General features: G+C 41.9%; 1 long non-coding RNA gene across 1 annotated transcript; it reads right to left on the bottom strand.

The window, feature by feature from the left end:
• Window positions 1-18,186: 18,186 nt before the first annotated feature.
• Window positions 18,187-26,998, bottom strand: LOC307193662. The gene is made up of 3 exons (XR_013830379.1): window positions 26,834-26,998; window positions 19,161-19,296; window positions 18,187-18,249 (listed from the first exon to the last, which is right to left on the bottom strand). It is a non-coding gene; the product is annotated as an uncharacterized lncRNA (long non-coding RNA).
• Between the last annotated feature and the right edge of the window lie 718 nt (window positions 26,999-27,716).

The raw sequence follows: 27,716 nt of genomic DNA, 5'->3' as shown, positions 1-27,716 counted from the left end.
GTGGCACGTGGGATCTTCCCAGACCAGGGCACGAACCCGTATTCCCTGCATGGGCAGGGGGACTCTCAACCACTGCGCCACCAGGGAAGCCCCGTGAGCAAATTGTTTTGACTGATCCAGTGACTTTCCATTTGTCCATCTCTATGTTTAGACGTCTCATCCTTGAATCCACATTACGAATCCACAGTTATTCAATATATCAGACCATAGGAAGGTTGCCAGGGCTAACTTTGGCAACCTAGAAAATAGCACGTTGGTAATTGAGCAGTACCCTATGCGGCCTTCCCAGGACAAACCTCCCCCCATCCCCCCACGTCCTCCACCTGCCTCTTATCTGTAGAAAAACTAGCCTCCTAGGCCTTTCCTGATTTCCAAAGAATGAATTTAATCAGAGAAGTGAGAAAATGCAGAAGCAAAGGAAAACAGTTGAGCAAGACAAAATAATAATAGTTTAGCCATTAAACAAACTCAAAGACTTTAGTGCCTCCTCAAGGGCTATAGATAATATTCTGAGCTATGTCCTTGAGTTGTTTTGCAGGAACTGAAAGCCCCACCAGGTGGCAGAAGTCAACTCTATCCTGCCAACAAGCACATAGACTCCAGACCGACTGGAACCAGAAGGTTGATAGTGTTGACTCCTGATTTCCTCACCACCAACCAATCAGAAGAATGTCCACGAGCTGATCATGTACCCCACAACCCTCTCCCTCACCCTGTCTGTAAAAATCTTTCCCTAAAAGCCACTGGGGAGTTCAGGTTTTTTGAGCATGAGCTGCCCTGGACTCCTTGTCTGGCACCTGCAATAAATGCTGCACTTCAGTACAACCTGGTGTCAGTAGATTGGCTTTACTGCGTGCGCACCAGCGAGCAGACACAAGTTTGGTTCAGTAACACATTTACAAATGAACTTGACCCAAATTATTCTAGACTAATACATTTTCACATGGTTTTAACTTACCTGACTGAGGGCTCTCATGGATTCTGGCTTAAGTAAGCTGAAATATAAAAATAAAAATTTAGGATACTCTTTCATCCAATAGACGTATACAGTATACTGTATTTGTAGCCTAATAAATCCCATTTAAATTGCACTTTTCTTCCTCACTGGTAGTTTACAATGAGGTGACTGATATGCCTTATGATGACCTTGAGACACACCCATGACTTCTGAATAGTCAAAGAAAGATGAAACTATGTTTGGGCGCTAGGAATTATATGCATACTTTTTGAAAATGGGTATTTAATGTTCTGTACAAATGCTAACACCTCTGATTTAACCAGAATGTTTGACTGACAGATCACCCCTTTCCCTAAATAGCATGTAACCTCTAGATTACCATTGGGTTTTCTGCATTCCCTCTTTATTTTCTTTGCAGGATCTCATGGAAAGATTTTCATGAAAAATGGCATGGGCTTGGTCCAGGTTCAGAGATTGAGAACAATCCGATGGCAAAGGGGAGGATTTGGATGCCTAAACTGCCTCCCCAGGGGGCTGTGTCAGTGACGGCCAAGCCAAACACCAGCAGGCAACCAGCAACAGAACCAGCCAGAGGTCTGTCATCACAGGGACTGAAATTACATCTATAAAGAAGTTATCACAGGGATTGAAATTACATCTATAAAGAAGTTAACACACGGACATTTTGAAGAAAGTATATCATATCATATGTTTTGGATTTAAACCGTTTACTTTCAAATGCAGGCACTGCTACTTACTAGCTTGGTAAGTCTGGGTAAGTTGACCTCTCTGAGCTTCAGTTTTCTTATCTGTAGACTGAGGGTAGAACTTCAAAGGGTTGATGTGAACATTAAATGACATAATGCGTGACAAGTGACCGATACAGAAACCCCTTGGTAAGTCTTAGCTATTATTATTCATGCACAAATCCATCCATTCAATGCTTATATTATAAAGATTTGTGAGTAAACACCAGTAAAAATGATTGTCTGGTGGATAACTAGGTAAAGGAGAATTCTAATTTTAGCAGAGACTCAATATAGGAACATGTTAATGTTCAAAACAGAAAAAAGCTGTGGTGAGGTTGTTCTGACCCCTAGGGCATGAGTGCAGTTGCCAGGAACCAAGGAGGGCTGATCCCTGTGCCTTTTAATTCAAATGACTACCAGCTGGTCTAGGGCAAACAAGCTAGGTATCAAGAATTGACTGAATTCCATACTGTCTTGTTCAATCTTTGCAATAACTCTAGGAAGTGGATAATATTACAATCCTTCTCCAGTTTACAGATGAGGTAACTGTCGACTGAAAAATAATTGCACAACCTAAAAGTTGAGAGTTACGCTTCATTCGGTGGATATTCTTAGGACTTTAAGCCTGGGAGGCAGCATCTCAAGTAACCCTGAGAAAACTTCTCTGAAGAGGCAAGCGGGGAGGCAGGATATACAGGAGTTTGTGGCAAAGGGCAAACAAAAGATTACTGTTAATAAAAGAAAACTAGATATTTCAAGTTAAGGAATTTAGCGCTTTTCTATGTACGGGAAGATGCAAGAGTCTGGGCTCACTGAAATCATTCCTTTGATACGCACCTTAGCTGTCTGGGACCAGTATCCTGTGTTTTCACATCCTGAATTTCCTCCGTGGCTGCAGTCTGATGGCTGCTAGATGGCAGGTATTCTTTTTTTCCTTCCTGAGTTCCCTCAGGACTCACAGGTTCACCATCGGAGGTGTGGCTACAATCGCTGATGACTGTGACATCCTTTGTTTACTGATATGGCAGGCAATATTTCATTTCTCAAAACCGAAGTTGAATAATTTTCACTGTCACAGTCACATGCTAACAAATGGTGGAACTGATACTCAAATTCCAGTTTTAATCCACACTGTGAGCAAGGGTCACCAAGGTACCTTACTTTGACAGCAGTCCGGACCCACCATCAGCACCCAGGAGTCCTTCCTGCAGGAACTAAGGAAGCTGGGAAGAGACTTCCCACAGGAGCAGCCTGGCCATTCGGCCCCAGAGATTACTTTCACCTGGAGGCCCACGGAGCAGAGGCTGTTCAGGTCTCTTTACCATTCATTGTAATAGTACCTCCCTCATTTACTTAAGTAGAATAGTCAGAGAAGTATAAGGCAAATCATTATATTAACAGGCATCATACACTGGCTTACTCTGTGCTAGGCAGTACGGTCAGAGCTTTATATCTGTTTTATCTCCACAAAGTAGGTATTATTATTCCCTTATTACAGACGGACAAAGAGACTCAGAGGGGTTAAGGAATTTGCTCAAGGCACATAGTAAGCTGTAGGAAGGAGAAAAGCTGTGTCTCTGCAATGTTAATGTAAGACAATGGGAATCAGGTGATCATCAAAGAGCTGTTTAGGAAACTAGCAGTTGCTGGCAAATGAGCGTCTCCTTGAGAGACTGAAGGTTCTTCCCGTGGGGAGCTGTGGGGAGAGAGGGCTTGTGAGAAGCCAAATCACACAGCACCTGAGTAACAGTGAGTGGGTGCTCCATTAAAAAGAATTCGTAACAGCTACATAACGAGATGTTTATAATATAAAATATGCTCATTTATGGAATTCTTCTCTTTCGCGTTTGATGAAATATTCCTGACGTTTTCTCAGAAAGGCATGAGAAAGAAATACCTAGAGAGAAGGGAAAAGCATGGCTTTTCTTAGGTTCCTTTGCAGCTTGTCACCAGAGATATTTTTAAAATTTTTCTTTTAAAGCTTGCCAATTGACAGAGGAAATTATGATGAAAACTAAGAGTGAGGTTGAAAAGGACAGAATGACAAGGCTGCTAACCAACACTACACAGCCATCCTCCTCTTCTCTCTCTCTCTCTCTCTCTCTCTCTCTCTCTCTCTCTCTCTCTCTCGGTAGTTCAATTGACAGATCAATGGCATTTAAACTGGTTTTTGTTTTTTTAGACTTTAAAAAAATCCTCACAAAACAGACCATGTTAATGCTTAATTTAAATTTTCATTACAGAAAATATAGTAATGATCAGGGTGAAGTTGACTTAAAAATAAACCTCCCAGAATGATGATTGATAAAAAGGGGGACTTGACCAGCCCTTGACATATGGCTTCCTTCTGAGATCTGAAGCAGCACCAGGAGAAAACTGCAGATGTGTGTGTATGAAAGCAGATGTTCTGGAGACTGGCAGCTTGTAGCTCTTCTCTTGGTTGTAAGATGGCAGGACCTCTGTCTTATGAGTTGGGGCGGGTGGAGAAGTCTCCTGTGTTTCAGTGTTTGCCTTTCTTGCCCCTCTGCTTTAACTCTACAGTTTCTCCAAAATGATGTGCTTTTATGCTTACCTGTGCGGTGCAAAAACATGGAAAGTGAGAGGCAAGCTCAAGGTAGTCTCTTGAACCACACACTTGTGTTCCAATTGGAAAAGGAAGTCTATGGATGTCATTATATAATAATAATAGCAGCTACAATTTGTTGAGCATTTAATAATGCAGTATGCTAGGTTCTTTAATATATTATTTCATTCTCATCTGATAGGTGAGAAACCTTGATTTTAGAGAGGTTGAAGGATATGTCAAGGGTCGTGATGGTGGTGGGGTCTGGAATGTGGGGCTGTGCCTGACAATAAGATCTAGGAACCTAGGTTCAGGAATCAGACGACTTGGGTTCACCACGTATGCCTGGGGCAAGTTATATGACCTCTACATGTACCTGTCTCCTTATCTGTAAAAAATCGGTGGAAATAATACCTACCAAGCTTACTCAATAAATGTCAACTACAACCAATATTGTAAGGCCATGTTCTGGCCAGTTCACCATGCACCAAACTCTGAAGCTAGAATCTATGTTGAGATGCAAATGGTAGTTTCTATTTGAAATTCCAACTCCTTAACTCTTGCAGGTTGCTATTCTGTCCTCCACACTTGTGTCTTTTGCTTTAATATATACTTAAATCTGAGTGAACACTTCCTTTTAGAACATCAAGAGTGACAGAGGAGGTTCCAATCAGCAGAGACTATGCTGGACAAGATGACATTGGATTTTACTTCTTCCAAATAAAAATTAGTTTAAGTTTTGGGTTTTAATTACATATGGTTTTAAAAAGTGAACAAACCACCACAGAATTTTCTCTTAAGCAATTGTATTTTATATATACTTAAGTGATAGTGCCACCTGTTATAAAAAAAAAAAAAAACATGAAACAGAAATGTATACAAAAAAAGCGAGGGCTTCCCTGGTGGCGTAGTGGTTGAGAGTCCGCCTGCCGATGCAGGGGACACGGGTTTGTGGCCCGGTCCGGGAAGATCCCACATGCCGCGGAGCGGCTGGGCCCGTGAGCCATGGCCCCTGAGTCTGCGCGTCCGGAGCCTGTCCTCCACAACGGGAGAGGCCACAACAGTGAGAGGCCCGCGTACCTCAAGAAACAACAAAACAAAACAAAACAAACAAAAAAAGCTAAAGTTCCTCTTTAATCTGTTTTTGACTCTACCCGCTCCTCACTCGAGAGGCAACTGCTGATAACAGTACCTCTCCCGTTGCGGAGCACAGGCTCCGGACGCGCAGGCTCAGCGGCCATGGCTCACGGGCCCAGCCGCTCCGCGGCACGTGGAATCTTCCCTGACCGGGGCACGAACACGTGCCCCCTGCATTGGCAGGCGGACTCTCAACCACTGCGCCACCAGGGAAGCCCTGGGCTTTTTAATATGTAGTTAAATGTGTGTGTATGTCTGGTTTTCAACCGTAAGTGGGATATTTGACATAATTTAATATTTTTTATGTTAATGGATTCACTACTAAATACAATTCAAACTCATCATTGTAGCACTGAAGTCCCTTTATTATCTGCTTTCGCCCCCTTCAGGTATATCATCACCCTGACAGGTACTCTCTTTTCAGGAAAATTTGACTATTACCTCCTGAAGGAGACCTGGTCATCACATCTTTATAGATTTGCTATAGTGGGTTTCTAGACTGTCCTCTCATATTTTCTCCACTTTTCAATAGTACTCCCTTCCTTAAGGGCCAGCCAAGCCCTCTTTTTCCCAGGAGGCTTTCTTAGACCATCCAATCTCCCTGAAGTTGCCTAGCACTGACCCACTCCACCATGACCCGTGTGTCATGTAGTTTCTTTAACACTTCAGTGCCTGTCGAAGCCTCATGTGCGTATCTTGTCTCCTCAATAGAATTCTATGTTTCTTTAGTTTGAAGACTTATCTTATCCCACTTTCTGTCCTTTCTATGGTGTTTAGCGTACCTAATAGGCATCAAGACATGCTTGAAGACTTGAACTAATTTGTTTTCAAGGAGGGCAGACCAAAGAGGGTCTTCGAATATTATGCCTGTGGTTTAAGATGATTAACAACTTGTCCATAAGCAGCTTTGAGGATATTCATTTTAGAAAAGGATCTCAAATGGATCCTTTTAGTGGATCTTCCTAGGTTCTTCTCTATTGCCTGGCAGTGGGTGGTCTTGCCACATAGAGGGATGCTGAGAACTGCACCAGTATAAACTTTTAACATCCCTCAATATACGTCAAGTATTTTTTTCCTTTGGTTGAGATGCACTGGCCACATAAACCCGGAAATAAAACTGAGTTTGGTGGTCAGTTGTGGCTAGTTGTGTGGTCAGTTACAAGATGGAGGAAAAAAATGTTCATCAATTCAGCCACCTTGTCAGTACAAACCAGGTCATATAATGTAAGATCCAGTGAAGATTAGTTGGGACAAAGCTGAAGCAATGTAACCATGGAAAACAGGTGAATTATTTAAAATTATTTACAATTTTTCTTTCTACTTAAGTATTTTTAGTAATCAAATGCCAGGTTAATTTATCAGTTTTGCAGGTTTCTGGTGATACTGAAAATTCAGATTTATTAGGAGTAGAAATGTTAGACATAAGTGAGTATGTTTGACCTAGTAGGTTTACCAAGGTAAATCCTCAAGCAAGTGTGCTATATAGAGTCAGTTATTTTTACATAATAACCATATCGTAGTAATCCTTTAAATCCTATTACAGTAATCTTGCTGCGGGTGGTGCAAAATTCTTTGGATTGGAATTTAGGTTTTAAATAGTGGGTGGTAAACAGCTTTGGAGCTCTTTTCTTTACGGTAAAAATGTGAATCTATATGATTTTTTTAATCTTGTTTTTCTTAAAATATCTAAAACTTCTTTCCTCCTTACAATGCTTTTTGAAGGTTCAGTACATAAAACATTTTTTCAGTAACTACTTATATTTTTGCTTATATTATTCAATAATTAGAGACTCCGACATTAATTCCTTACATTTATTACATGAAGCATTCTTTGTAAACTGATATTCCATTATAGAAATAAGCTAGCTCTTGATGAATAGAACCTTAAGAACAGAGTGCTGTAGAAACACGTCACAAATTTTTTCTCCTTAGCACATTTTAAAAACTTTAAGATAAATGACAAAGAACTTACTAAATGTTTATGACTTTGGTTTATGCATGTGGGCTAATGGGATGAAAAGCTAATTCGTCACTTGGCTCTTAAGTGCATTTAATTAGCCTGGATCACTTTATACTATACTAGAAATACCTTCTCTCCTTTTCTCTTTTTGCCCAGGACAAAGTAAAATAAACAGTAACAGGAAATGGTTAACTTAAATTCAGGGTTGATGTAAATGACGGGAAAAATAATGACTGTAGAAATGACTGTAGAAAGCAAACCAGAGCATCTACAGCCAGCGGCCAAATCTGAACATCTGAACAGGCCATTTTAATTTCGGACCGTGTTTGCTTCTTTGTGTCACTGCTGCCCTGTTTTTTGTTTTTGTTTTTTAATATTTATTGATTGATTGATTGATTTTGGCTGCACCGGATTTTAGTTGTGGCATGCGTGTGGGATCTAGCTCCGCAACCAGGGGTCGAAGCTGGGCTCCCTGCATTGGGAGCGCAGAGTCTTACCCACTGGACCACCAGGGACGTCACCTGCTGCCCTGTTTTACCTGTGATGTTGCATCAGTGATGTCCTGAGAGAGGCAAGTGTTAAAGAAAGAGGTTTCCAGTATTTAGGCAGCAAGACTCATGGATTCATGTTCTTATTTATAGGAAATGACTTTATATTTTTATGTCTAACTTATGCAGCATTTTATATTTTTAAAATGCTTTGCAATCATTATTAGTTGTTCATGTTACAAATTTGAAAACCAAAATGTTGCACTTGGTCGAGATAACTGGCTATAAAGTATGTGGAAGAGCAGTTCTGGTTTTTTTGTTTGTTTTAATTTCAGCTTTATTGAACTATAATTGACATATAAAGTTGTAAGATATTTAAAGTATGCATTGTGGTGGTTTGACATATGTATAAATTGTGAAAGGATTTCCCCTCATCTAGTCAATTAACATATCCATCACATTACAAATTTATCTTTTTTCATTTTTTTGGTGAGAACATTTAGGTTCTACTCTCTTAGCAAATTTCAAAACAAACAAGAGAGTATTATCAACTATAGTCACCATGTGTTGCATTAGATTTGAGATCTTATTTATTTTATAGCTGAAAGTTACCAACTTTTTACCAACCTCTCCCTAACCGCTCCCATTAGCTCCTGACCACTTTTCTACTCTCTGTTTCTGTGAGTTTGAGGATTTCTTTGGTTTCACATATAAGAGATACCATGCGGTATTTGTCTTTCCCTGTCAGGCTTATTAGCATAATGCCCTCAAAGTCCATGCATCTTGTCACAAATGGTGGGATTTCCTTCTTTCTCGTGGCTGAGTGGTATTCCACTGTGTATATATATATGTGTGTGTGTATATACCACATATTGTTTATCCATTCATCAATTTAAAAAAAATTAATTTATTTATTTTATTTTATTTTTGGCCATGTTGGGTCTTTGTGGCTGCGTGCGGGCTTTCTCTAGTTGTGGCGAGCAGGGCATCATTGCAGTGTGTGGGCTTCTCATTGCAGTGGCTTCTCTTGTTGCAGAGCACGGGCTCTAGGCGAGTGGGCTTCGGTAGCTGTGGTGCACAGGCTCAGTAGTTGTGGCTCGCGTTCTCTAAAGCATAGACTTTGTAGTTGTGACGCACGGGCTTAGCTGCTCCCTGGCGTGTGGGATCTTCCCGGACCAGGGCTCGAACCTATGTCCACTGCATTGGCAGGCAGATTCTTAATCACTGCACCACCAGGGAAGCGCTATCCATTCATCCACTGATGGACACTTAGGTTGTTTCCACATCTTGACTATTGTGAATGATGCACCAGTTCTGTTTCTAACAGGAGAAACCCACTATTGTAGTGTTTGATAGGAGACAGATGTTCATTAACTGCTACATCACATTATGTAATAAAAATTGACTTCTATCTTGGGCAATAAAGAAGGCAGTGAAGGGGCTTCCCTTCCCTGGTGGCGCAGTGGTTGAGAGTCCGCCTGCCGATGCAGAGGACATGGGTTCGTGCCCCGGTCTGGGAGGATCCCACATGCCGTGGAGCGGCTGGGCCCGTGAGCCATGGCTGCTGAGCCTGCGCGTCTGGAGCCTGTGCTCTGCAACGGGAGAGGCCACAACAGTGAGAGGCCCGCGTACCGCAAAAAAAAAAAAAAGAAGGCAGTGAATTACTTTTTTTTAACCCAGATGTAAAAGGCTTACTTCCAGCATGCTGCTCGAGAAGAGACTTGGGCACAGACTAGAATTAGTTTGGTGTTGTAAACACCTGGGTTCTAGTTTCAGGTTAGCAACTAGCTGATTGTGTCAATTTAAGTAATTTAACCTCTCCTGGTTCATTTTTCTCCACAAAAAAATGTTCTTCCCAGATCAGTGGCTTTCAGACTTTCCTGAGTAACGATTCAGCACTTCCATACCCTATACTGATGCCCCAGGAATTCTCAGGTTAAGGCCCAGGCCAAGAGCAAGGAGGGGAGGAGGCCCCCGAGAAATAGTCTCCAAGACCTCCTGGTGAGAAACTTAGCTCTTACTTGTTTTATTTGTTGGGCTTCGTTTGGGGGGAAATTTTTTTCTTTGCTTAAAAAAAAAAAAGTTGGAAAAACTCTGTCCAAAATGATAACTAGGTCTCCTTCCATTCTTTTAATTCTATACTTTAAACAATAGAAATAACTTGCAACTTGAATTAAAAATGTGTGTAGAGAAGGCGGAAGATGGCGGAAGAGTAAGACGCGGAGATCACCTTCCTCCCCACAGATACACCAGAAATACATCTACACGTGGAACAACTCCTACAGAACACCTACTGAAGGCTGGCAGAAGACCTCAGACCTCCCAAAAGGCAAGAAACTCCCCAGTACCTGGGTAGGGCAAAAGAAAAAACAGAGACAAAAGAATAGGGACGGCACCTGCACCAGTGGGAGGGAGCTGTGAAGGAGGAAAAGTTTCCACACTCTAGGAAGCCCCTTCGCGGGCGGAGACTGCGGGAGGCGGAGGGGGGAGCTTCGAAGCTGCGGAGGAGTGCACAGCAACGGGTGCGGAGGGCAAAGCGGGGAGATTCCCGCACAGAGGATCGGTGCCGACCGGCACTCACCAGCCCGAGAGGCTTGTCTGCTCACCCGCCGGGGCGGGCGGGGCTGCGAGCTGAGGCCGGAGCGCAGGGAGAGGACTGGGGTTGGCGGCTTGAACATAGCCTGAAGGGGTTAGTGCACCACAGCTAGCCGGGAGGGAGTCCGGGGAAAAGCCTGCACCTGCAGAAGAGGCAGGAGACTTTTCCTTCCCTCTTTGTTTCCTGGGGCGTGAGGAGAGGGGTTTAAGAACGCTGCTTAAAGGAACTCCAGAGACGGGCGCGAGCCGCGGCTAAAAGCGCGAACCCCAGAGACGGGCGCGAGCCGCGGCTGAAAGCGCGGACCCCAGAGACGGGCGCGAGACGCGGCTGAAAGCGCGGAATCCAGAGACGGGCGCAAGCCGCGGCTAAAAGCGCGGACCCCAGAGGCGGGCGGGAGACGTTAAGGCTGCTGCTGCCGCCACCGAGGGGCCTGTGTGCGAGCACAGGTCACTCTCCACACCCCTCCTCCGCGGAGCCTGTGCAGCCCGCCACTGCCGGGTTCCCGGGATCCAGGGACAACTTCCCCGGGAGAGCGCACAGCGCGCCTCAGGCTGGTGCAAAGTCACGCCGGCCTTTGCCACCGCAGGCCCGCCCCGCACTCTGTGCCCCTCCGTCCCCGCCGGCCTGAGTGCGCCAGAGCCCCCAATCAGCGGCTCTTTTAACCCCGTCCTGTCTGAGCAAAAAACAGACGCCCTCCAGCGATCTACACGCAGTGGCAGGGCCAAATCCAAAGCTTAGCCCTGGGAGCTGTGAGAACAAAGAAGAGAAAGGGAAATCTCTCCCAGCAGCCTCAGAAGCAGCGGATTAAAGCTCCACAATCAACTTGATGTACCCTGCATCTGTGGAATACCTGAATAGACAACCAATCATCCCAAATTAAGGAAGTGGACTTTAGGAGCAAGATCTATGATATTTTCCCCTTTCCTCTTTTTGTGAATGTGTATGTGTATGCTTCTGTGTGAGATCTTGTCTGTATAGTCTTGCTTCCACCATTTGTCCTAGGGTTCTATCCGTCCATGTTTTTTTTTTAATTTTTTTTCTTAATAATTAATTTTAATAACCTTATTATACTTTACCTTCATTCTTTCTTTCTTTCTTTCCGTCCTTCCTTCCCTCCTTTAGACAACGAATCATCCCAAATTGAGGAGGTGGTCTCTGACAGCAAGATTTAGGATTTTTCCCCATTTACCTCTTTTAGTGAGGGTGTATGTGTATGCTTCTGTGTAAGATTTTGTCTGTATAGCTTTGCTTCCAACATTTGTCCTAAGGTTCTTTCCGTCCCTTTTTTTTTTCCTAAATAAGAAGTTTTTAATTCAATAACTTTATTATACTTTATTTTATTTTTACTGTATCTTCTTTCTTTCTTTTTTCCTTCTTTCCCTCCTTCCTTCCTTCCTCCCTCCCTCCCTCCCTCCTTTCTTTCCTTCTTGCCTTCTTTCCTTCTTTGCTTCTTTCTTTCTTTCTTCCTTCCTTCCTACCCTCCTTTCCTTCTTTCTTTCCTCATACTTCTACTAATTCCCTCTACTTTTTCTCCCTTTTATCCTGAGCCTGTGGATGAAAAGCTTTTGGTGCTCCAGCCAGGAGGCAGGGCTCTGCCTCTGAGGTAGGACAGCCAACTTCAGGACACTGATCAACAAGAGACCTCCCAGCTCCACATAGTATCAAACGGCGAAAATCTCCCAGAGACCTCCATCTTAACACCAGCACCCAGCTTCACTCAACGACCAGCAAGCCACAGTGCTGGAAAACCTATGCCAAACAACTAGCAAAACAGGAACACAACCCCACCCATTAGCAGAGAGGCTGCCTAAAATCATAATAAGGCCACAGACACCCCCAAACACACCACCAGACGTGAACCTGCCCACTAGAGAGACAAGATCCAGCCTCATCCACCACAACACAGGCACTAGCCCCCTCCACCAGGAAGCCTACACAACCCACTGAACCAACCTTAGCCACTGGAGACAGACATCAAAAACAGGAGGAACTACAAACCTGCAGCCTGCAAAAAGGAGACCCCAAACACAGTAAGATAAGCAAAATGAGAAGACAGAAAAACACACAGCAGATAAAGGAGCAAGATAAAAATGCACCAGACCTAACAAATAAAGAGGAAATAGGCAGTCTACCTGAAAGAGAATTCAGAATAATGATAGTAAGGTTGATCCGAAATCTTGGAGATAGAATGGACAATAGATTGGACAAAATGCAAAAATCAGTTAACAAGGACCTAGAAGAACTAAAGATGAAACAAGCAACGATGAACAACACAATAAATGAAATTAAAAGTACTCTAGATGGGATCAATAGCAGAATAACTGAGGCAGAAGAACAGATAAGTGACCTGGAAGATAAAATAGTGGAAATAACTACTGCAGAGCAGAATAAAGAAAAAAGAATGAAAAGAACTGAGGACAGTCTCAGAGACCTCTGGGACAACATTAAACGCACCAACATTCGAATTATAGGGGTTCCAGAAGAAGAAGAGAAAAAGAAAGGGACAGAGAAAATATTTGAAGAGATTATAGTTGAAAACTTCCCTAATATGGGAAAGGAAATAGTTAATCAAGTCCAGGAAGCACAGAGAGTCCCATACAAGATAAATACAAGGAGAAATACGCCAAGACACATATTAATCAAACTGTCAAAAATTAAATACAAACAAAACATATTAAAAGCAGCAAGGGAAAAATACACACAAAGGAATCCCCATAAGGTTAACAGCTGATCTTTCAGCAGAAACTCTGCACGCCAGAAGGGACTGGCAGGACATATTTAAAGTGATGAAGGAGAAAAACCTGCAACTAAAATTATTCTACGCAGCAAGGATCTCATTCAGATTTGATGGAGAAATTAAAACCTTTACAGACAAGCAAAAGCTGAGAGAGTTCAGCACCACCAAACCAGCTTTACAACAAATGCTAAAGGATCTTCTCTAGGCAAGAAACACAAGAGAAGGAAAAGACCTATAATAACGAACCCAAAACAATTTAGAAAATGGGAATAGGAACATACATATCGATAATTACCTTAAATGTAAATGGACTAAATGCTCCCACCAAAAGACACAGATTAGCTGAATGGATACAAAAACAAGACCCTTATATATGCTGTCTACAAGAGACCCACTTCAGACCTAGAGACACATACAGACTGAAAGTAAGGGGATGGAAAAAGATATTCCATGCAAATGGAAGCCAAAAGAAAGCTGGAGTAGCAATTCTCATATCAGACAAAATAGACTTTAAAATAAGGACTATTAAAAGAGACAAAGAAGGCCACTACATAATGATCAAGGGATTGATCCAAGAAGAAGATATAACAATTGTAAATATTTATGCACCCAACATAGGAGCACCTCAATACATAAGGCAAATACTAACAGCCATAAAAGGGGAAATCGACAGTAACACATTCATAGTAGGGGACTTAAACACCCCACTTTCACCCATGGACAGATCATCCAAAATGAAAATAAATAAGGAAACACAAGCTTTAAATGATACATTAAACAAGATGGACTTAATTGATATTTATAGGACACTCCATCCAAAAACAACAGAATACACATTTTTCTCAAGTGCTCATGGAACATTCTCCAGGATAGATCATATCTTAGGTCACAAATCAAGCCTTGGTAAATTTAAGAAAATTGAAATTGTATCAAGTATCTTTTCTGACCACAACGCCATGAGACTAGATATCAATTACAGGAAAAGATCTGTAAAAAATACAAACACATGGAGGCTAAACAATACACTACTTAATAATGAAGAGATCACTGAAGAAATCAAAGAGGAAATCAAAAAATACCTAGAAACAAATGACAATGGAGACACAACGACCCAAAACCTGTGGGATGCAGCAAAAGCAGTTCTAAGGGGGAAGTTTATAGCAATACAAGCCCACCTTAAGAAGCAGGAAACATCTCGAATAAACAACCTAACCTTGCACCTCAAGCAATTAGAGAAAGAAGAACAAAAAAACCCCAAAGCTAGCAGAAGGAAAGAAATCATAAAAATCAGATCAGAAATAAATGAAAAAGAAATGAAGGAAACAATAGCAAAGATCAATAAAACTAAAAGCTGGTTCTTTGAGAAGATAAACAAAACTGATAAACCGTGAGCCAGACTCATCAAGAAAAAAAGGGAGAAGACTCAAATCAATAGAATTAGAAATGAAAAAGGAGAGGTAACAACTGACACTGCAGAGATAAAAGAGATCATGAGAGATTACTACAAGCAACTCTATGCCAATAAAATGGACAATCTGGAAGAAATGGACAAATTCTTAGAAATGCACAACCTGCCAAGACTGAATCAGGAAGAAATAGAAAATATGAACAGACCAATCACAAGCACTGAAATTGAAACTGTGATTAAAAATCTTCCAACAAAGAAAAGCCCAGGACCAGATGGCTTCACAGGCGAATTCTATCAAACATTTAGAGAAGAGCTAACACCTATCCTTCTCAAACTCTTCCAAAATATAGCAGAGGGAGGACCACTCCCTAACTCCTTCTACGAGGCCACCATCACCTTGATACCAAAACCAGACAAGGATGTCACAAAGAAAGAAAACTACAGGCCAATATCACTGATGAACATAGATGCAAAAATCCTCAACAAAATACTAGCAAACAGAATCCAACAGCACATTAAAAGGATCATACACCATGATCAAGTGGGGTTTATTCCAGGAATGCAAGGATTCTTCAATATACGCAAATCTATCAATGTGATAAACCATATTAACAAATTGAAGGAGAAAAACCATATGATCATCTCAATAGATGCAGAGAAAGCTTTTGACAAAATTCAACACCCATTTATGATAAAAACCCTGCAGAAAGTAGGCATAGAGGGAACTTTCCTCAACATAATAAAGGCCGTATATGACAAGCCCACAGCAAACATCATCCTCAATGGTGAAAAACTGAAAGCATTTCCACTAAGATCAGGAACAAGACAAGGTTGCCCACTCTCACCACTCTTATTCAACATAGTTTTGGAAGTTTTAGCCACAGCAATCAGAGAAGAAAGGGAAATAAAAGGAATCCAAATTGGAAAAGAAGAAGTAAAGCTGTCACTGTTTGCAGATGACATGATCCTATACATAGAGAACCCTAAAGATGCTACCAGAAAACTACTAGAGCTAATCAATGAATTTGGTAAAGTGGCAGGATACAAAATTAATGCACAGAAATCTCTGGCATTCCTATATACTAATGATGAAAAATCTGAAAGTGAAATCAAGAAAACACTCCCATTTACCATTGCAACAAAAAGAATAAAATATCTAGGAATAAACCTACCTAAGGAGACAAAAGACCTGTATGCAGAAAATTATAAGACACTGATGAAAGAAATTAAAGATGATACAAATAGATGGAGAGATATACCATGTTCTTGGATTGGAAGAATCAACATTGTGAAAATGACTCTACTACCCAAAGCAATCTATAGATTCAATGCAATCCCTATCAAACTACCACTGGCATTTTTCACAGAACTAGAACAAAAAATTTCACAATTTGTATGGAAACACAAAAGACCCCGAATAGCCAAAGCAATCTTGAGAACGAAAGAAGGAACTGGAGGAATCAGGCTCCCTGACTTCAGACTATACTACAAAGCTACAGTCATCAAGACGGTATGGTACTGGCACAAAAACAGAAAGATAGATAAATGGAACAGGATAGAAAGCCCAGAGATAAACCCATGCACATATGGACAACTTATCTTTGATAAAGGTGGCAGTAATGTACAATGGAGAAAGGACAGCGTCTTCAATAAGTGGTGCTGGGAAAACTGGACAGGTACATGTAAAAGTATGAGATTAGATCACTCCCTAACACCATACACAAAAATAAGCTCAAAATGGATTAAAGACCTAAATGTAAGGCCAGAAACTATCAAACTCTTAGAGGAAAACATAGGCAGAACACTCTATGACAGAAATCAAAGCAAGATCCTTTCTGACCCACCTCCTAGAGTAATGGAAATAAAAACAAAAATAAACAAATGGGACCTAATGAAACTTAAAATCTTTTGCACAGCAAAGGAAACCATAAACAAGACCAAAAGACAACCCTCAGAATGGGAGAAAATATTTGCAAATGAAGCAACCGACAAAGGATTAATTTCCAAAATTTACAAGCAGCTCATGCAGCTCAATAACAAGAAAACAAACAACCCAATCCAAAAATGGGCAGAAGACCTAAATAGACATTTCTCCAAAGAAGATATACAGACTGCCAACAAACACATGAAAGAATGCTCAACATCATTAATCATTAGAGAAATGCAAATCAAAACTACAATGAGATATCATCTCACACCAGTCAGAATGGCCATCATCAAAAAATCTAGAAACAATAAATGCTGGAGAGGGTGTGGAGAAAAGGGAACCCTCTTGCACTGCTGGTGGGAATGTGAATTGGTTCAGCCACTATGGAGAACAGTATGGAGGTTCCTTAAAAAACTACAAATAGAACTACCATTAAACCCAGCAATCCCACTACTGGGCATATACCCTGAGAGAACCAAAATTCAAAAAGAGTCATGTACCAAAATGTTCATTGCAGCTCTATTTACAATAGCCCGGAGATGGAAACAACCTAAGTGCCCGTCATCGGATGAATGGATAAAGAAGATGTGGCACATATATACAATGGAATATTACTCAGCCATAAAAAGAAACGAAATTGAGCTATTTGTAATGAGGTGGATAGACCTAGAGTCTGTCATACAGAGTGAAGTAAGTCAGAAAGAAAAAGACAAATACCGTATGCTAACACATATATATGGAATTTAAGAAAAAAATGTCATGAAGAACCTAGGGGTAAAGCAGGAATAAAGACGCAGACCTCTTAGAGAATGGACTTGAGGTTATGGGGAGGGGGAAGGGTGAGCTGTGACAGGGCGAGAGAGAGTCATGGGCATATACACAGTAACAAACGCAGTAAGGTAGATAGCTAGTGGGAAGCAGCTGCATGGCACAGGGATATTGGCTCGGTGCTTTGTGACAGCCTGGAGGGGTGGGATGGGGAGGGTGGGAGGGAGGGAGACGCAAGAGGGAAGACATATGGGAACATATGTTTATGTATGACTGATTCACTTTGTTATAAAGCAGAAACTAACACACCATTGTAAAGCAATTATACCCCAATAAAGATGTTAAAAAAAAAATGTGTGTAATTTTAAAAAGAGATGCCTTTACTGGAACACTGTAATTCTTGTCCATTTGTGTCTTGGAGTTTTATATATGATCGTGATTAACAGTACACACTGCTGATGGGGGAGGGGGCAAGGTGTTAGTTAAATCACTATTCTCTGGGCTAACTGCGGCAGATCATATTTATCTCTGTGAATCTAGTGATGCCAAACAGGCTACACTTGAAGTGATTAATCTTGAATCTGGTGCATCTAAAGAGTTCTTGTGTTTAAAAATGACACTATCTTGAATCAATTTCACTATCTAATTTAATTGGGAACACTTGGTTTCTTAATCACGATCAATATGTAGTGTTTTCTTAGTCTGAGAGGTTTTTTTATTCTAAATTTCCTTGGAGATATTAATATACATATATATATATATAAAAGTTTATTGCAATGGGGAGGGTGGAGAAAAAAATGAAGATTTAGCAAAAGGAAATTTAAGTTGTGCCTAGGATGCATACAGCTGCTTGGCAGTCTATTCAGTGTGTCTATAAAGATCACCTGAAATTGGAGTCGTTTTGCAGAAGCCAATCTGAGAATCCCATCTCCGGTTTGGAACGCTGTGGTCCTATGACCTAGATATGGCACAGAGAGAGGCCAAAGAAGGGGGCAGAGGGGAAGGGGGTCCTATTTCATTTCCCTGCGGTTTCACATCCTTGCGTCTGCCACCTGCCTTTTAACACTGCAGGGCTCCTAGGGTCCCCAATCAACTTGAACTTACCTGTCTGGATTTCTACGGGAGGCGGCAAGGCTGCCTGTTTGTTTTGTCATCACACTGTCCCCTGTGCTCTCACTCTCTTCCAATAAACCTGGTCCTTTAAACCTATTAATACTTTGCCCCAAGAAATCTGGCCCTCAGCAGAGGAGGGGGCTCAGGGCCAGGAGTCTCTGTGTTTGAGCTTAGAAGGGCCTCTGCAGCCAATAGTCAGCAAATGTCATTGCTGCTAAACCGGGACAATAAATCCCCAAGTCACCCAGTAATGCAATCTCCCTCCACATGGAAAAAGGTCAGGATTGAACTGTAAATAAATTCCTGTCACGCAACAGCGTGTCTTTTCAGGTGGGGCAGTAAATCTTCCCGGAGATGAGCCACCACGCACACCATAATTCTCTTCCTATGGCCCTGGTCTTCGTTAGTTAATTTTTCTACAGCTGACCTTCCATAAACCTTGGGTATTAACCTTCCCTTGGTGTGTAAAGACCTCCCAGAACACACAGCCTGGATGAAGTGGGGATGGGGGCTGGGCTCCAGAGGGATCTATACTCTATAAACTATAGACAAAATTTATAGAGTATTGGCTCTAACCCCCTTGAAGGGAAGAAAATTTGGACTTACAGCCTGTCTATATTTAAAGGAAGAGAGGACATACTTATGCTTCCTTTGGTCTACAAAATTCCTTTGAAATTTTTGTAACAAATCTTTTCGAATGCTGTAAATGAAAAGAAGCCAACATGTTACAACCTATTACATATCAGTTTTCTTTACCTTAATAGGCCAGTGGACTCAAACACCTGAAGTCTCTCAATTCTGATTCTTTGGCCAGTTGATCAGCATTTATGAAGCCACCAAGCTATAAAGAGATGAAGATGAATGAAGCTGGCTGCCCCAAAGAACTCACAGCCTGGATGCAGGGGAGAAAGATACACAAATAATTAAAACATACTATCCTCAGTGCTATCACAAAGGTTTCCCCAAAGGGCACTAGGAACACAGGAGCTAGCACTAGCACTAGGAGCTACTAATTGTTCAGGGAATTTGGGAAGGCTTTACTAAGGAAGTGGTACCTGATCAGGTTCTTGGAGAATGAGTAGTTTTCCTCTAGGTAGAAAAGGAAGGGGAAATGTATACAGATAGAAGAAGGCTGTTTACAAAGACCCAGAGATGTACAAGAGCATGGCACAGATGAGTAACGGAAGATTTCAACGCGGTGGGTACTTAAGATATAAGTTGGGATGTGGTAGGAGATGAAACTTGAAAGGTTAGCATGGGTCAGGCCAAGGAAAGACGTGTGTGCAAAAGACAAAGTACAGTTCATCAAGCAGACTTCTTCTCGTCTCTGACAGCCAAGTATGAGGCAAGATCAGGCCTCTTCCTATCCCTATGACACACCTTGTCTTTGCAAAATAAAGTCTTGTCCTAGACAGCCAGAAGAGCTGTAGTACTTCATTGAAGTCTCTGGCTTTGAACTCTGATGATGAAGGATTCCTCAAAGGGCAGTGCATTTTAGAGGAAGCCCTTGTCTTTGATCTTCTCTGCTTTTTTCATTTGACAGAAGTCAAGAATGACAGGTTTCAGAATATAGGGCCAGGTCCTTCAGATGATCTAAGAGCTACTGGAACAAAGGAAGTCATTAGGAAGGCTGTTCATCCTTCTCTTTGTTTCATATTTTGGCAACATTATTTTGTGGTTTTGTAGAGCAATTGAATCTCAAAATCTAAACTGAAATTTTAAAAAATTGCTCAGCATCAGACATTTGTTTTATAACTCTTGTAGCTACAAACAAAAAGGGGAAGGTCGGGCTTCCCTGGTGGCGCAGTGGTTGAGAGTCCGCCTGCCGATGCAGGGGACACGGGTTCGTGCCCCGGTTCAGGAAGATCTCACATGCCCGGAGCGGCTGGGCCCGTGAGCCATGGCCGCTGAGCCTGTGTGTCCGGAGCCTGTGCTCCACAACGGGAGAGGCCACAGCAGTGAGAGGCCCGCGTACTGCAAAAAAAAAAAAAGCGGGGGGGGAAGGTCACTAGGGAGTGAACATTCTGGGTATGTGGACAGAGCAGAATCTGAGTTCTCAACACTAGTGAGCAGGTTCATTACTAATTCTTGGGTCTCACAGTGAAACATGAGTTCAGGTCAGTTACAGCCAGCTGTTTGAGCAGGGACTAAAATGTTTGCAGGATCTCAAGAGAATTGCTAAAATTAGCACTGAAAGGACATATACACAGAAAGAACAACTTTTTCTTTTTTAAAAAAGGAATTCTGTTGTAAACAAAATGGACTTCCAATAGGATGGAAGAGGCTAGGATGGATTTCTAAGAATGCCCTTCTCCCCACTTGGATATTTTGATCCGAATGCGGGGATGTATTCCTTTACTCTATCAGCAGATACAGACTGAATTCTTTCTGTGTCAAATGATATGAATATAGTGTGGATAAGATTGATAGGTCCTGCACCTTTTGGAATTGCAGTCTAATTGTATTTAAGTGAATAAACAGGACAATTATAGGTTGAAGGTTTGTGGACAGTAAATAAACAGGTGATGTGAGAGGTGATAACTTGGTTGGCGGCGGTCAGGGAAGGTCTCTGAAGAGGTTACATATAAGCTGATACATGAAGGATGAGCCATAAGAAGAGACAGGGGGGCTTCCCTGGTGGCACAGTGGTTGAGAGTCCGCCTGCCGATGCAGGGGACATGGGTTCGTGCCCCGGTCCGGGAAGATCCCACGTGCCACGGAGCGGCTGGGCCCGTGAGCCATGGCCGCTGAGCCTGTGCGTCCGGAGGCTGTGCTCCACAACGGGAGAGGCCGCAGCAGTGAGAGGCCCTCGTACTGCAAGAAAAAAAAGAAGAGACAGGGAAGGGCATTCCAGGCAGATGGGGTAGTATGTGGAAAGGCCGTGAGGCAGGCAAGAATTTGGATTATTCAAGCAACAGAAAGGAGCAGGGTGAGAAAGCACAGGAGTGTAATGAGATGAACATGCTTAAGTAGGAGGGGTCGTGTGTCAGGAGTTCTAAGACCGTGCACAGTTTCAGTGATTTGCTAGTAGGACTCTCAGGACTTAGTGTATAATAGTCCTCAAGGCTATGGTTTATTATAGCAAAAGGGTTCAAAGCAAAATTGGCAAAGAGACATGGTGCACAGGGTGAAGTCTGGGGGAAACCAGGCACAAGCTTCCAAGAGCCCTTTCCCAGTGGAACTGCACAAGCTGGGCTTGATTTCTCCAGCAATGAGTTGTGACCAGGGCAGCTCCTTAGAGACTCAGTGCCTGGAGTGTGTTCTGGGGACTGGTTGCATAGGCGTACTTTCCCTAGCATACACTAAAATTCTAGACTCCCCCAAGGAAAGCAGGTGTTCAGCCTGAATCACATTGTTTGCACAGTTTAGCACACGGAACCACCCTTACCAGTTCCGGGAAGAGTGCAAACTCTTCTGGAATCCAAGTTCCCATATGCAGTCAGAGGACCATCTTGCAAGCAGGCCCTTCTAAGGATAGCAGTCTCAGCCCTGCCATGTTAACTCTCCTGTGCAGGTGGGCTTGCTCCAAGGCGAGGACATCCACAGAACCTCTTCCATGCTTTATGCAGTACCACTGTGCTGGCCCATGATACCCTGGCCCAGTCCCTCAGCAAACTGCCCAGGACATCTGAGACAAGCACAGGTAGAATGGCTTTGGCTGGGCTGCAGCATATCAGGAAGCAAGGCTCACGTTCCATGTGGGAATCAGGCTTCACGTGCTCTAGATGACTGACGTGTTAGCTTTTTTTTTTTTTTTTTTTTTTTTTTTGCGGTACGCAGGCCTCTCACTGTTGTGGCCTCTCCCGTTGCGGAGCACAGGCTCCGGACGCGCAGGCTCAGCGGCCATGGCTCACGGGCCCAGCCGCTCCGCGGCATGTGGGATCTTCCCGGACCGGGGCACGAACCCGTGTCCCCTGCATCAGCAGGCGGACTCTCAACCACTGCGCCACCAGGGAAGCCCAGACGTGTTAGCTTTGAGTTGATTTCCATCTGCTGACCCGTGAAACTTGGTTAATCCTCACAAATAGAAATGGGCTCCCACTCTTTTAGATGCGCTTGGTACCTTCGAACTTGTCTATGGCCCTTATCCCACGTTGTATCATCTTACAGCTCTATTGGAGACATATTATGTGAGTATAAATAGTCCTGTTGCTCCCCTCAGCCCCTCGCAAAGAGGAAGGCCATTTGGTTGGCAGGACAATTTTTAGGCCTGGACTAAAACTCATCGGGAGACTAGAGCTACAGAGGCTCAGAAAAACCTTGAATGGCTAGAAAGGCCAGGAGCTTCTGAAAGAACAAGTTTAGTTTGGGATGCTAGACTAAAGTAAGGGGAGTTGAGAGAGATAAAGAAAAAGTCAACTGCTTGCTAGAATTGGGACAGGAGGAAAGAGATTTGAAGGAAGCAGATGCTGTGAAGAGTGGAACTGAGGGAAGGGTCCTTAGGACAACTGCTTTGGGTTATACAATATAATGTCCATTAAGTGCATCTTTGAAAGATTTCAGTATAGTTATATGTTTCTTTTCAATATTAAAAGTTTTTCTTTGATGTCATCTGATGTATAAGTGTAGTGTAATTCTGAAACACGAAGTGGTCTGGATTCGTTGCATTACTGAGCTTTGTTTCTCTATTACTTCCATTAGCTTCTGGAGGACAGGGAACGTAAAAGATACTTTGCACATGGTGGCTGTTAACAAAGATTTGAACTAATGAATGAACACACACATATGTTAATTGACAAGAGAAAAGGATAGTGATGTTGTTTTGGAATATGCCTAGCAGTTAGGACCTTTGTAACACCAGAGAGAAAAAAAAAAAAGAATTTTTGTAGGAGGAGCAAATAAGTTATATCAGATGCCAAACCACCCTTTCAGTGAGCCAGGTTAAGGGTGAGAGAGTGGTAGAGACACACATTTTTAAGCTTAATTCTAAACATTTCAAGTAATATAGCAACAAGATCTTGAATAGCTTAAAAAGGACGGCAGATATTCTAATCTGTTACCAAAACTGAATTGGATCTTTGGGAACAAAGCAACAAAAACTTGACTAAAGCAGTCTAAAACAGCCACAGCTGCTTGGCTAATGGAAACTTCAACAGTGACCAAAAAACAGTCTTTATGGAAGCTCAACAAAATGATTTTAAAAATTGTCAGACAGTTTTGTTATGAGCTGGTGTCAAAATTTTATTTCACACTTGCTGCATGCAAGGAGATCTCATAGCCCAATTCAAAGACTGACTTTTGGTGAGAATGTTTCATAGGAAAAGAGAATGGCTAGATGATCTTTGTTTGACTAGATATAATAAAAAGCAGTGTCTGGTTAAATATCATTTGATGCCTGACAAACAGGCAGCTGAGAGTGTGGGTAGCAAGTTCCCAGAAGAGGCCTTAAGCTAATTAAAGTTTACCAGAAAATTGCTTAAGCATTTTTATTCAGGAATGATAATTTTTTCCCAGAAGAAGGTTGTAAATAATCTTACAAAACTATTTTGTCCCAGATCATGCTTGGAACATTTTTTTCCATGTTAATAAAGAAAACAGTTGATTTTTTCCAGTCATGTCAGTCTGTATAGATACACAGTGTATGTAGACATTTGGATATAAAGGAAGTTGTCATGTGTCCTCTGAACTATTACAGTTGGAAAAAGAATGACTTCAATCTCTACTGGAGGCCACGGAACCACTCTTGTCTCAATAGTATGTCATTGTCAAGTGTAAGTAGGCACATTAGATAGACCACTTGCTGTAAGTTATGTCTTGAGCTGGCTTTAACATCTTTATTGGAGTATAATTGCTTTACAGTGTTGTGTTAGTTTCTGCTGTATAACAACGTGAAGCAGCTATATGTATACATATATCCCCATATCCCCTCCCTCTTGCATCTCCCTCCCACCCTCCCTATCTGAGCTGGCTTTAAAATAATGAAATTAATTATAAGGAAGAGGGGGGGCTTATGGAACCCAAAGTCTAACCCAAATGCAGCTGGGCCTTGGGGAGGTTGCAGTAGGTCTGGAAACCCATTGGGGATGCAGACAGCACCCTCTCTGGTCTCTTGTTCTGCTTCTTTCTGGGCATTTGCTGCATTCTTCCTTGGGATCAGTTTTCCTGCTGCTCAGTCCAGTGGAAGATGGCAGCCAACAGCTACCAGGTTCACAATGTCTAACCACACACCAAGGGATTTACTCTCTTTCTTGTTCCTGATTCCAGATTTCTGGGGTGGGGTCTGGGCTTCTGATTTGCTCAGCTTGGAACATCCCCTTTCTACTAAACTGAGGCCAGGGATTGGGTCATACCATATGGAAAGGTCTGCTGGGTGCCCTCCCTAGAGACTGGGAAATTCTTAGAGAAGGAAGGATTATTATAAGCTGGGCTGGTATACACCAAAGTGTATGACATCAGGCTTGATCAAAAACAGAGATTATTATTTAAAAGTTCGAAACAGCAGGGAGAAACCCATAACTACTGACCAGCCTCAGAACACAAAAAGTTTAATCTTAGCTCTGGAAGTTACCATAGGATGTTATCTTCTACAATGGCTCCCAAGCCTAGCCAACCTCCAGAAACAGATTTAGTACTTTAAAAATAGATTTCCTGACTTCCTCTCATGAGATTCTAATCCGTTTGGCCTGGAATCTACATTAAAATTTTTTCCTTTTAATTATGATAGTCAAGCAGGTTTGAGGGCCACCGATCCACCTTATATTTGGGCCTCTGGATAGCAAAGAAATCTTAAAGAGTTTTCAGGGAAAGACACTCATAATTGGAATCATTCCTCCTCCTTATTTTTTGGCCTGAGAATCAGACACTTTTTCTTTACAACCTTATAAAAATTTCCATCTACGACTGAAACATAGAAGGCATGTTTCGCCTTGGATTTATTCTTTGCTTTTTCTTTCCTAGTTTCTATCCAAATCCTTCTAGACCTTTATACATTTCCAATTCTGGAACTATGATCAGTGGAGTCCTATCTTATGCATTTATCCAAATTCAACTATACACACCTGGACAAAAACATTCCTTTTGCACATATACTGGAAATTCTGCCAGACCACTGTCCAGTTCTCTTCTTCAGAGACTGGGACCATCCTGGCAGTAACTTCAATCATGCTGGTTTAGTTCTAGCCTGGGTTTTATCTGAAGGATGTGCTGAGACGATGCTGGCATGTTCTCTGGTACAGTTCAAAGAAAATGTAGTTTGAGGGGTGAATGCAATTTCAGGCATCCAATTTTAGTATGAGAGAAAAAATAATATTGGGCATTGACAGAGCTGGGAGGTCAAAGGCAGCAGCTGGGAAGAAAGGACGAGAGCTAGAGAGTCATCAGAACAGGCTGGGGCATGGCCAGGCAGGACAGTCCAGCATTGGGCAAGGGAACACACAGCAGATTTCTTGGGGTTCCTTCCCACTGAGGCTGAGTGAAGTAGTGGGCAGGCTGGCTTGCTTAAAGGTAAGGGCGTGGCAGTGGGACAGATGCTGGGTGTCCCAGAAACTTACCCTTTGGTTGTTCGTCTTATGCATACACTTGCCTGATTTCCTACATCCCTTACTGATTTCAGAACCAATTTTCTATTCTATAACTCACATACTCTCTTATAACCTCTTTTGGACTTTTCTAGTTTATTCTTTCAATATCTTCACCGTGGCATGTTAATCAGTCCTGTTGTGTGTCATGCAATGATATATGAGTCTTTAGTGGAGAGGCTCAGTAATGCTAACTGACTTGATCGTTAAATGCTTTGTTCCTTTTCCAGGAAGTACAGAGTCACAAATAAGTAGTGACTGTATAAATAAGAGGGGGGTGAAAAAGAGGCTGTGAATATGGACCTTTGTCAACAGTTTCTCATCGGAGTACAGCAGTGAACTTGTGAGCACTATGATTTAAGGGTGGTGCCAAGTTGGAATAGGCTTTGGAGGAAAATGATGGAAAACTGCAAAGGACTGAAGAAGTCTGAAGGGTGAGGCCATGTGGCAACATGATCTGAGAGAACGTAGTATTGAGGGTGGTCTTTGTAAAGACATGACACATCTTCTTGGAGCCTCAGATTCAACTATTGGTGGGGAAGGGCAGGAGGAGATTATTTTCACGTGAATCAGTTATAGCTATATCATGGAGTAGAGTGCAAAATTCTCACGAAGTATGAATATAAAACACAAGATTAAAAGAAGCTTTACACTTTTGTTCGAGCTGCTATGGTTTAGTTTTCTGAGCTCAGGATATACGTGTTTAATTTCTTCAGCATTAGGAGATATTCCAGATTTCATTTATAACATGGAAGATAGTGACTAACTTTCTACCAACCTGATAGAACTGAAATTTATTGCCTGCAGAGAGGGTTTTATCTTAAATACAAAGAAGGACTTTTATCCCAGGTAATTAAAAATAAATCAGATCATCAAAATGAATTTAGAAATAGTTAGGAGTATATCACTTACCTTAGAGAAAAAAGTAACATGCTGCAGAACTGATATGTTGCCCTCCAAAGCCTTTGGGTGGGCTCCTCTCTGAAAAGTAATCCTGGGTGGGTTTATGCTTCTTTTTGACGATGAGCCTTCTTTGCGAAAGTGGAAACATGGCTAACAGATCTCTTGCTGTGGATCTCAGAGGACAGGAACTAGGCAGATTTGTCCAGAATGTTGTTATATTTAGACCTATCTGGAAGCAAATTACCAGATTAGGACTCCTGAGTATTTCCATACCAAATTCTCTGGTTCCAGTTACAAAAGAAATGCTATGGATTTAAGTGAAAAGTAAATGTCACACTCATCTTCCAAAAATCTCTACTGATAATATTTTCTTATACATCCTTCCATACGTTTTTTTATATGCTTATAAGGAGATATACACACACACGCACACACATCATATTATTTACAATTCTTCAGCTTGCTTTTTTCATTTAAAATATCTAGGCCATTTACCATACAATTTCCTACTTTATTCTTCCTCAGAGCTACAGACAGCTGCAGAGAGAGTATTCCATCCTGTGGCTGTACCACTCATTACTTAAACAATCCCATATTACAGCATATGTAAATTGTACGGTAGATGTCTCAAGTTGCTTGTGAATTCCCGCTTCTTTCTGATAAAAAGAATTCTGATTTTGTTTAAGACAACAATATCCTCATCTAAAACTAAACTACTAAGACTCCCATGTAGGTAGGTGTGACATGTGACACAGCTTTGACTAAATGGATTTATAGTATCTCATTGTATGATCACATCATAATTTATCCAACCAGTCAGAAGAAGCTGGCTAAGCTTGGGCATGGAAGTTGTTTTTGAATTATTGCTATTATAAACAAAGTTTCAATCATT

The sequence above is a fragment of the Stenella coeruleoalba genome, assembly GCF_951394435.1.
Source record: "Stenella coeruleoalba genome assembly, chromosome: 11".
In the NCBI taxonomy this organism is placed as follows: domain Eukaryota; kingdom Metazoa; phylum Chordata; class Mammalia; order Artiodactyla; family Delphinidae; genus Stenella; species Stenella coeruleoalba.
This window is presented reverse-complemented; position numbering and strand designations above follow the sequence as displayed.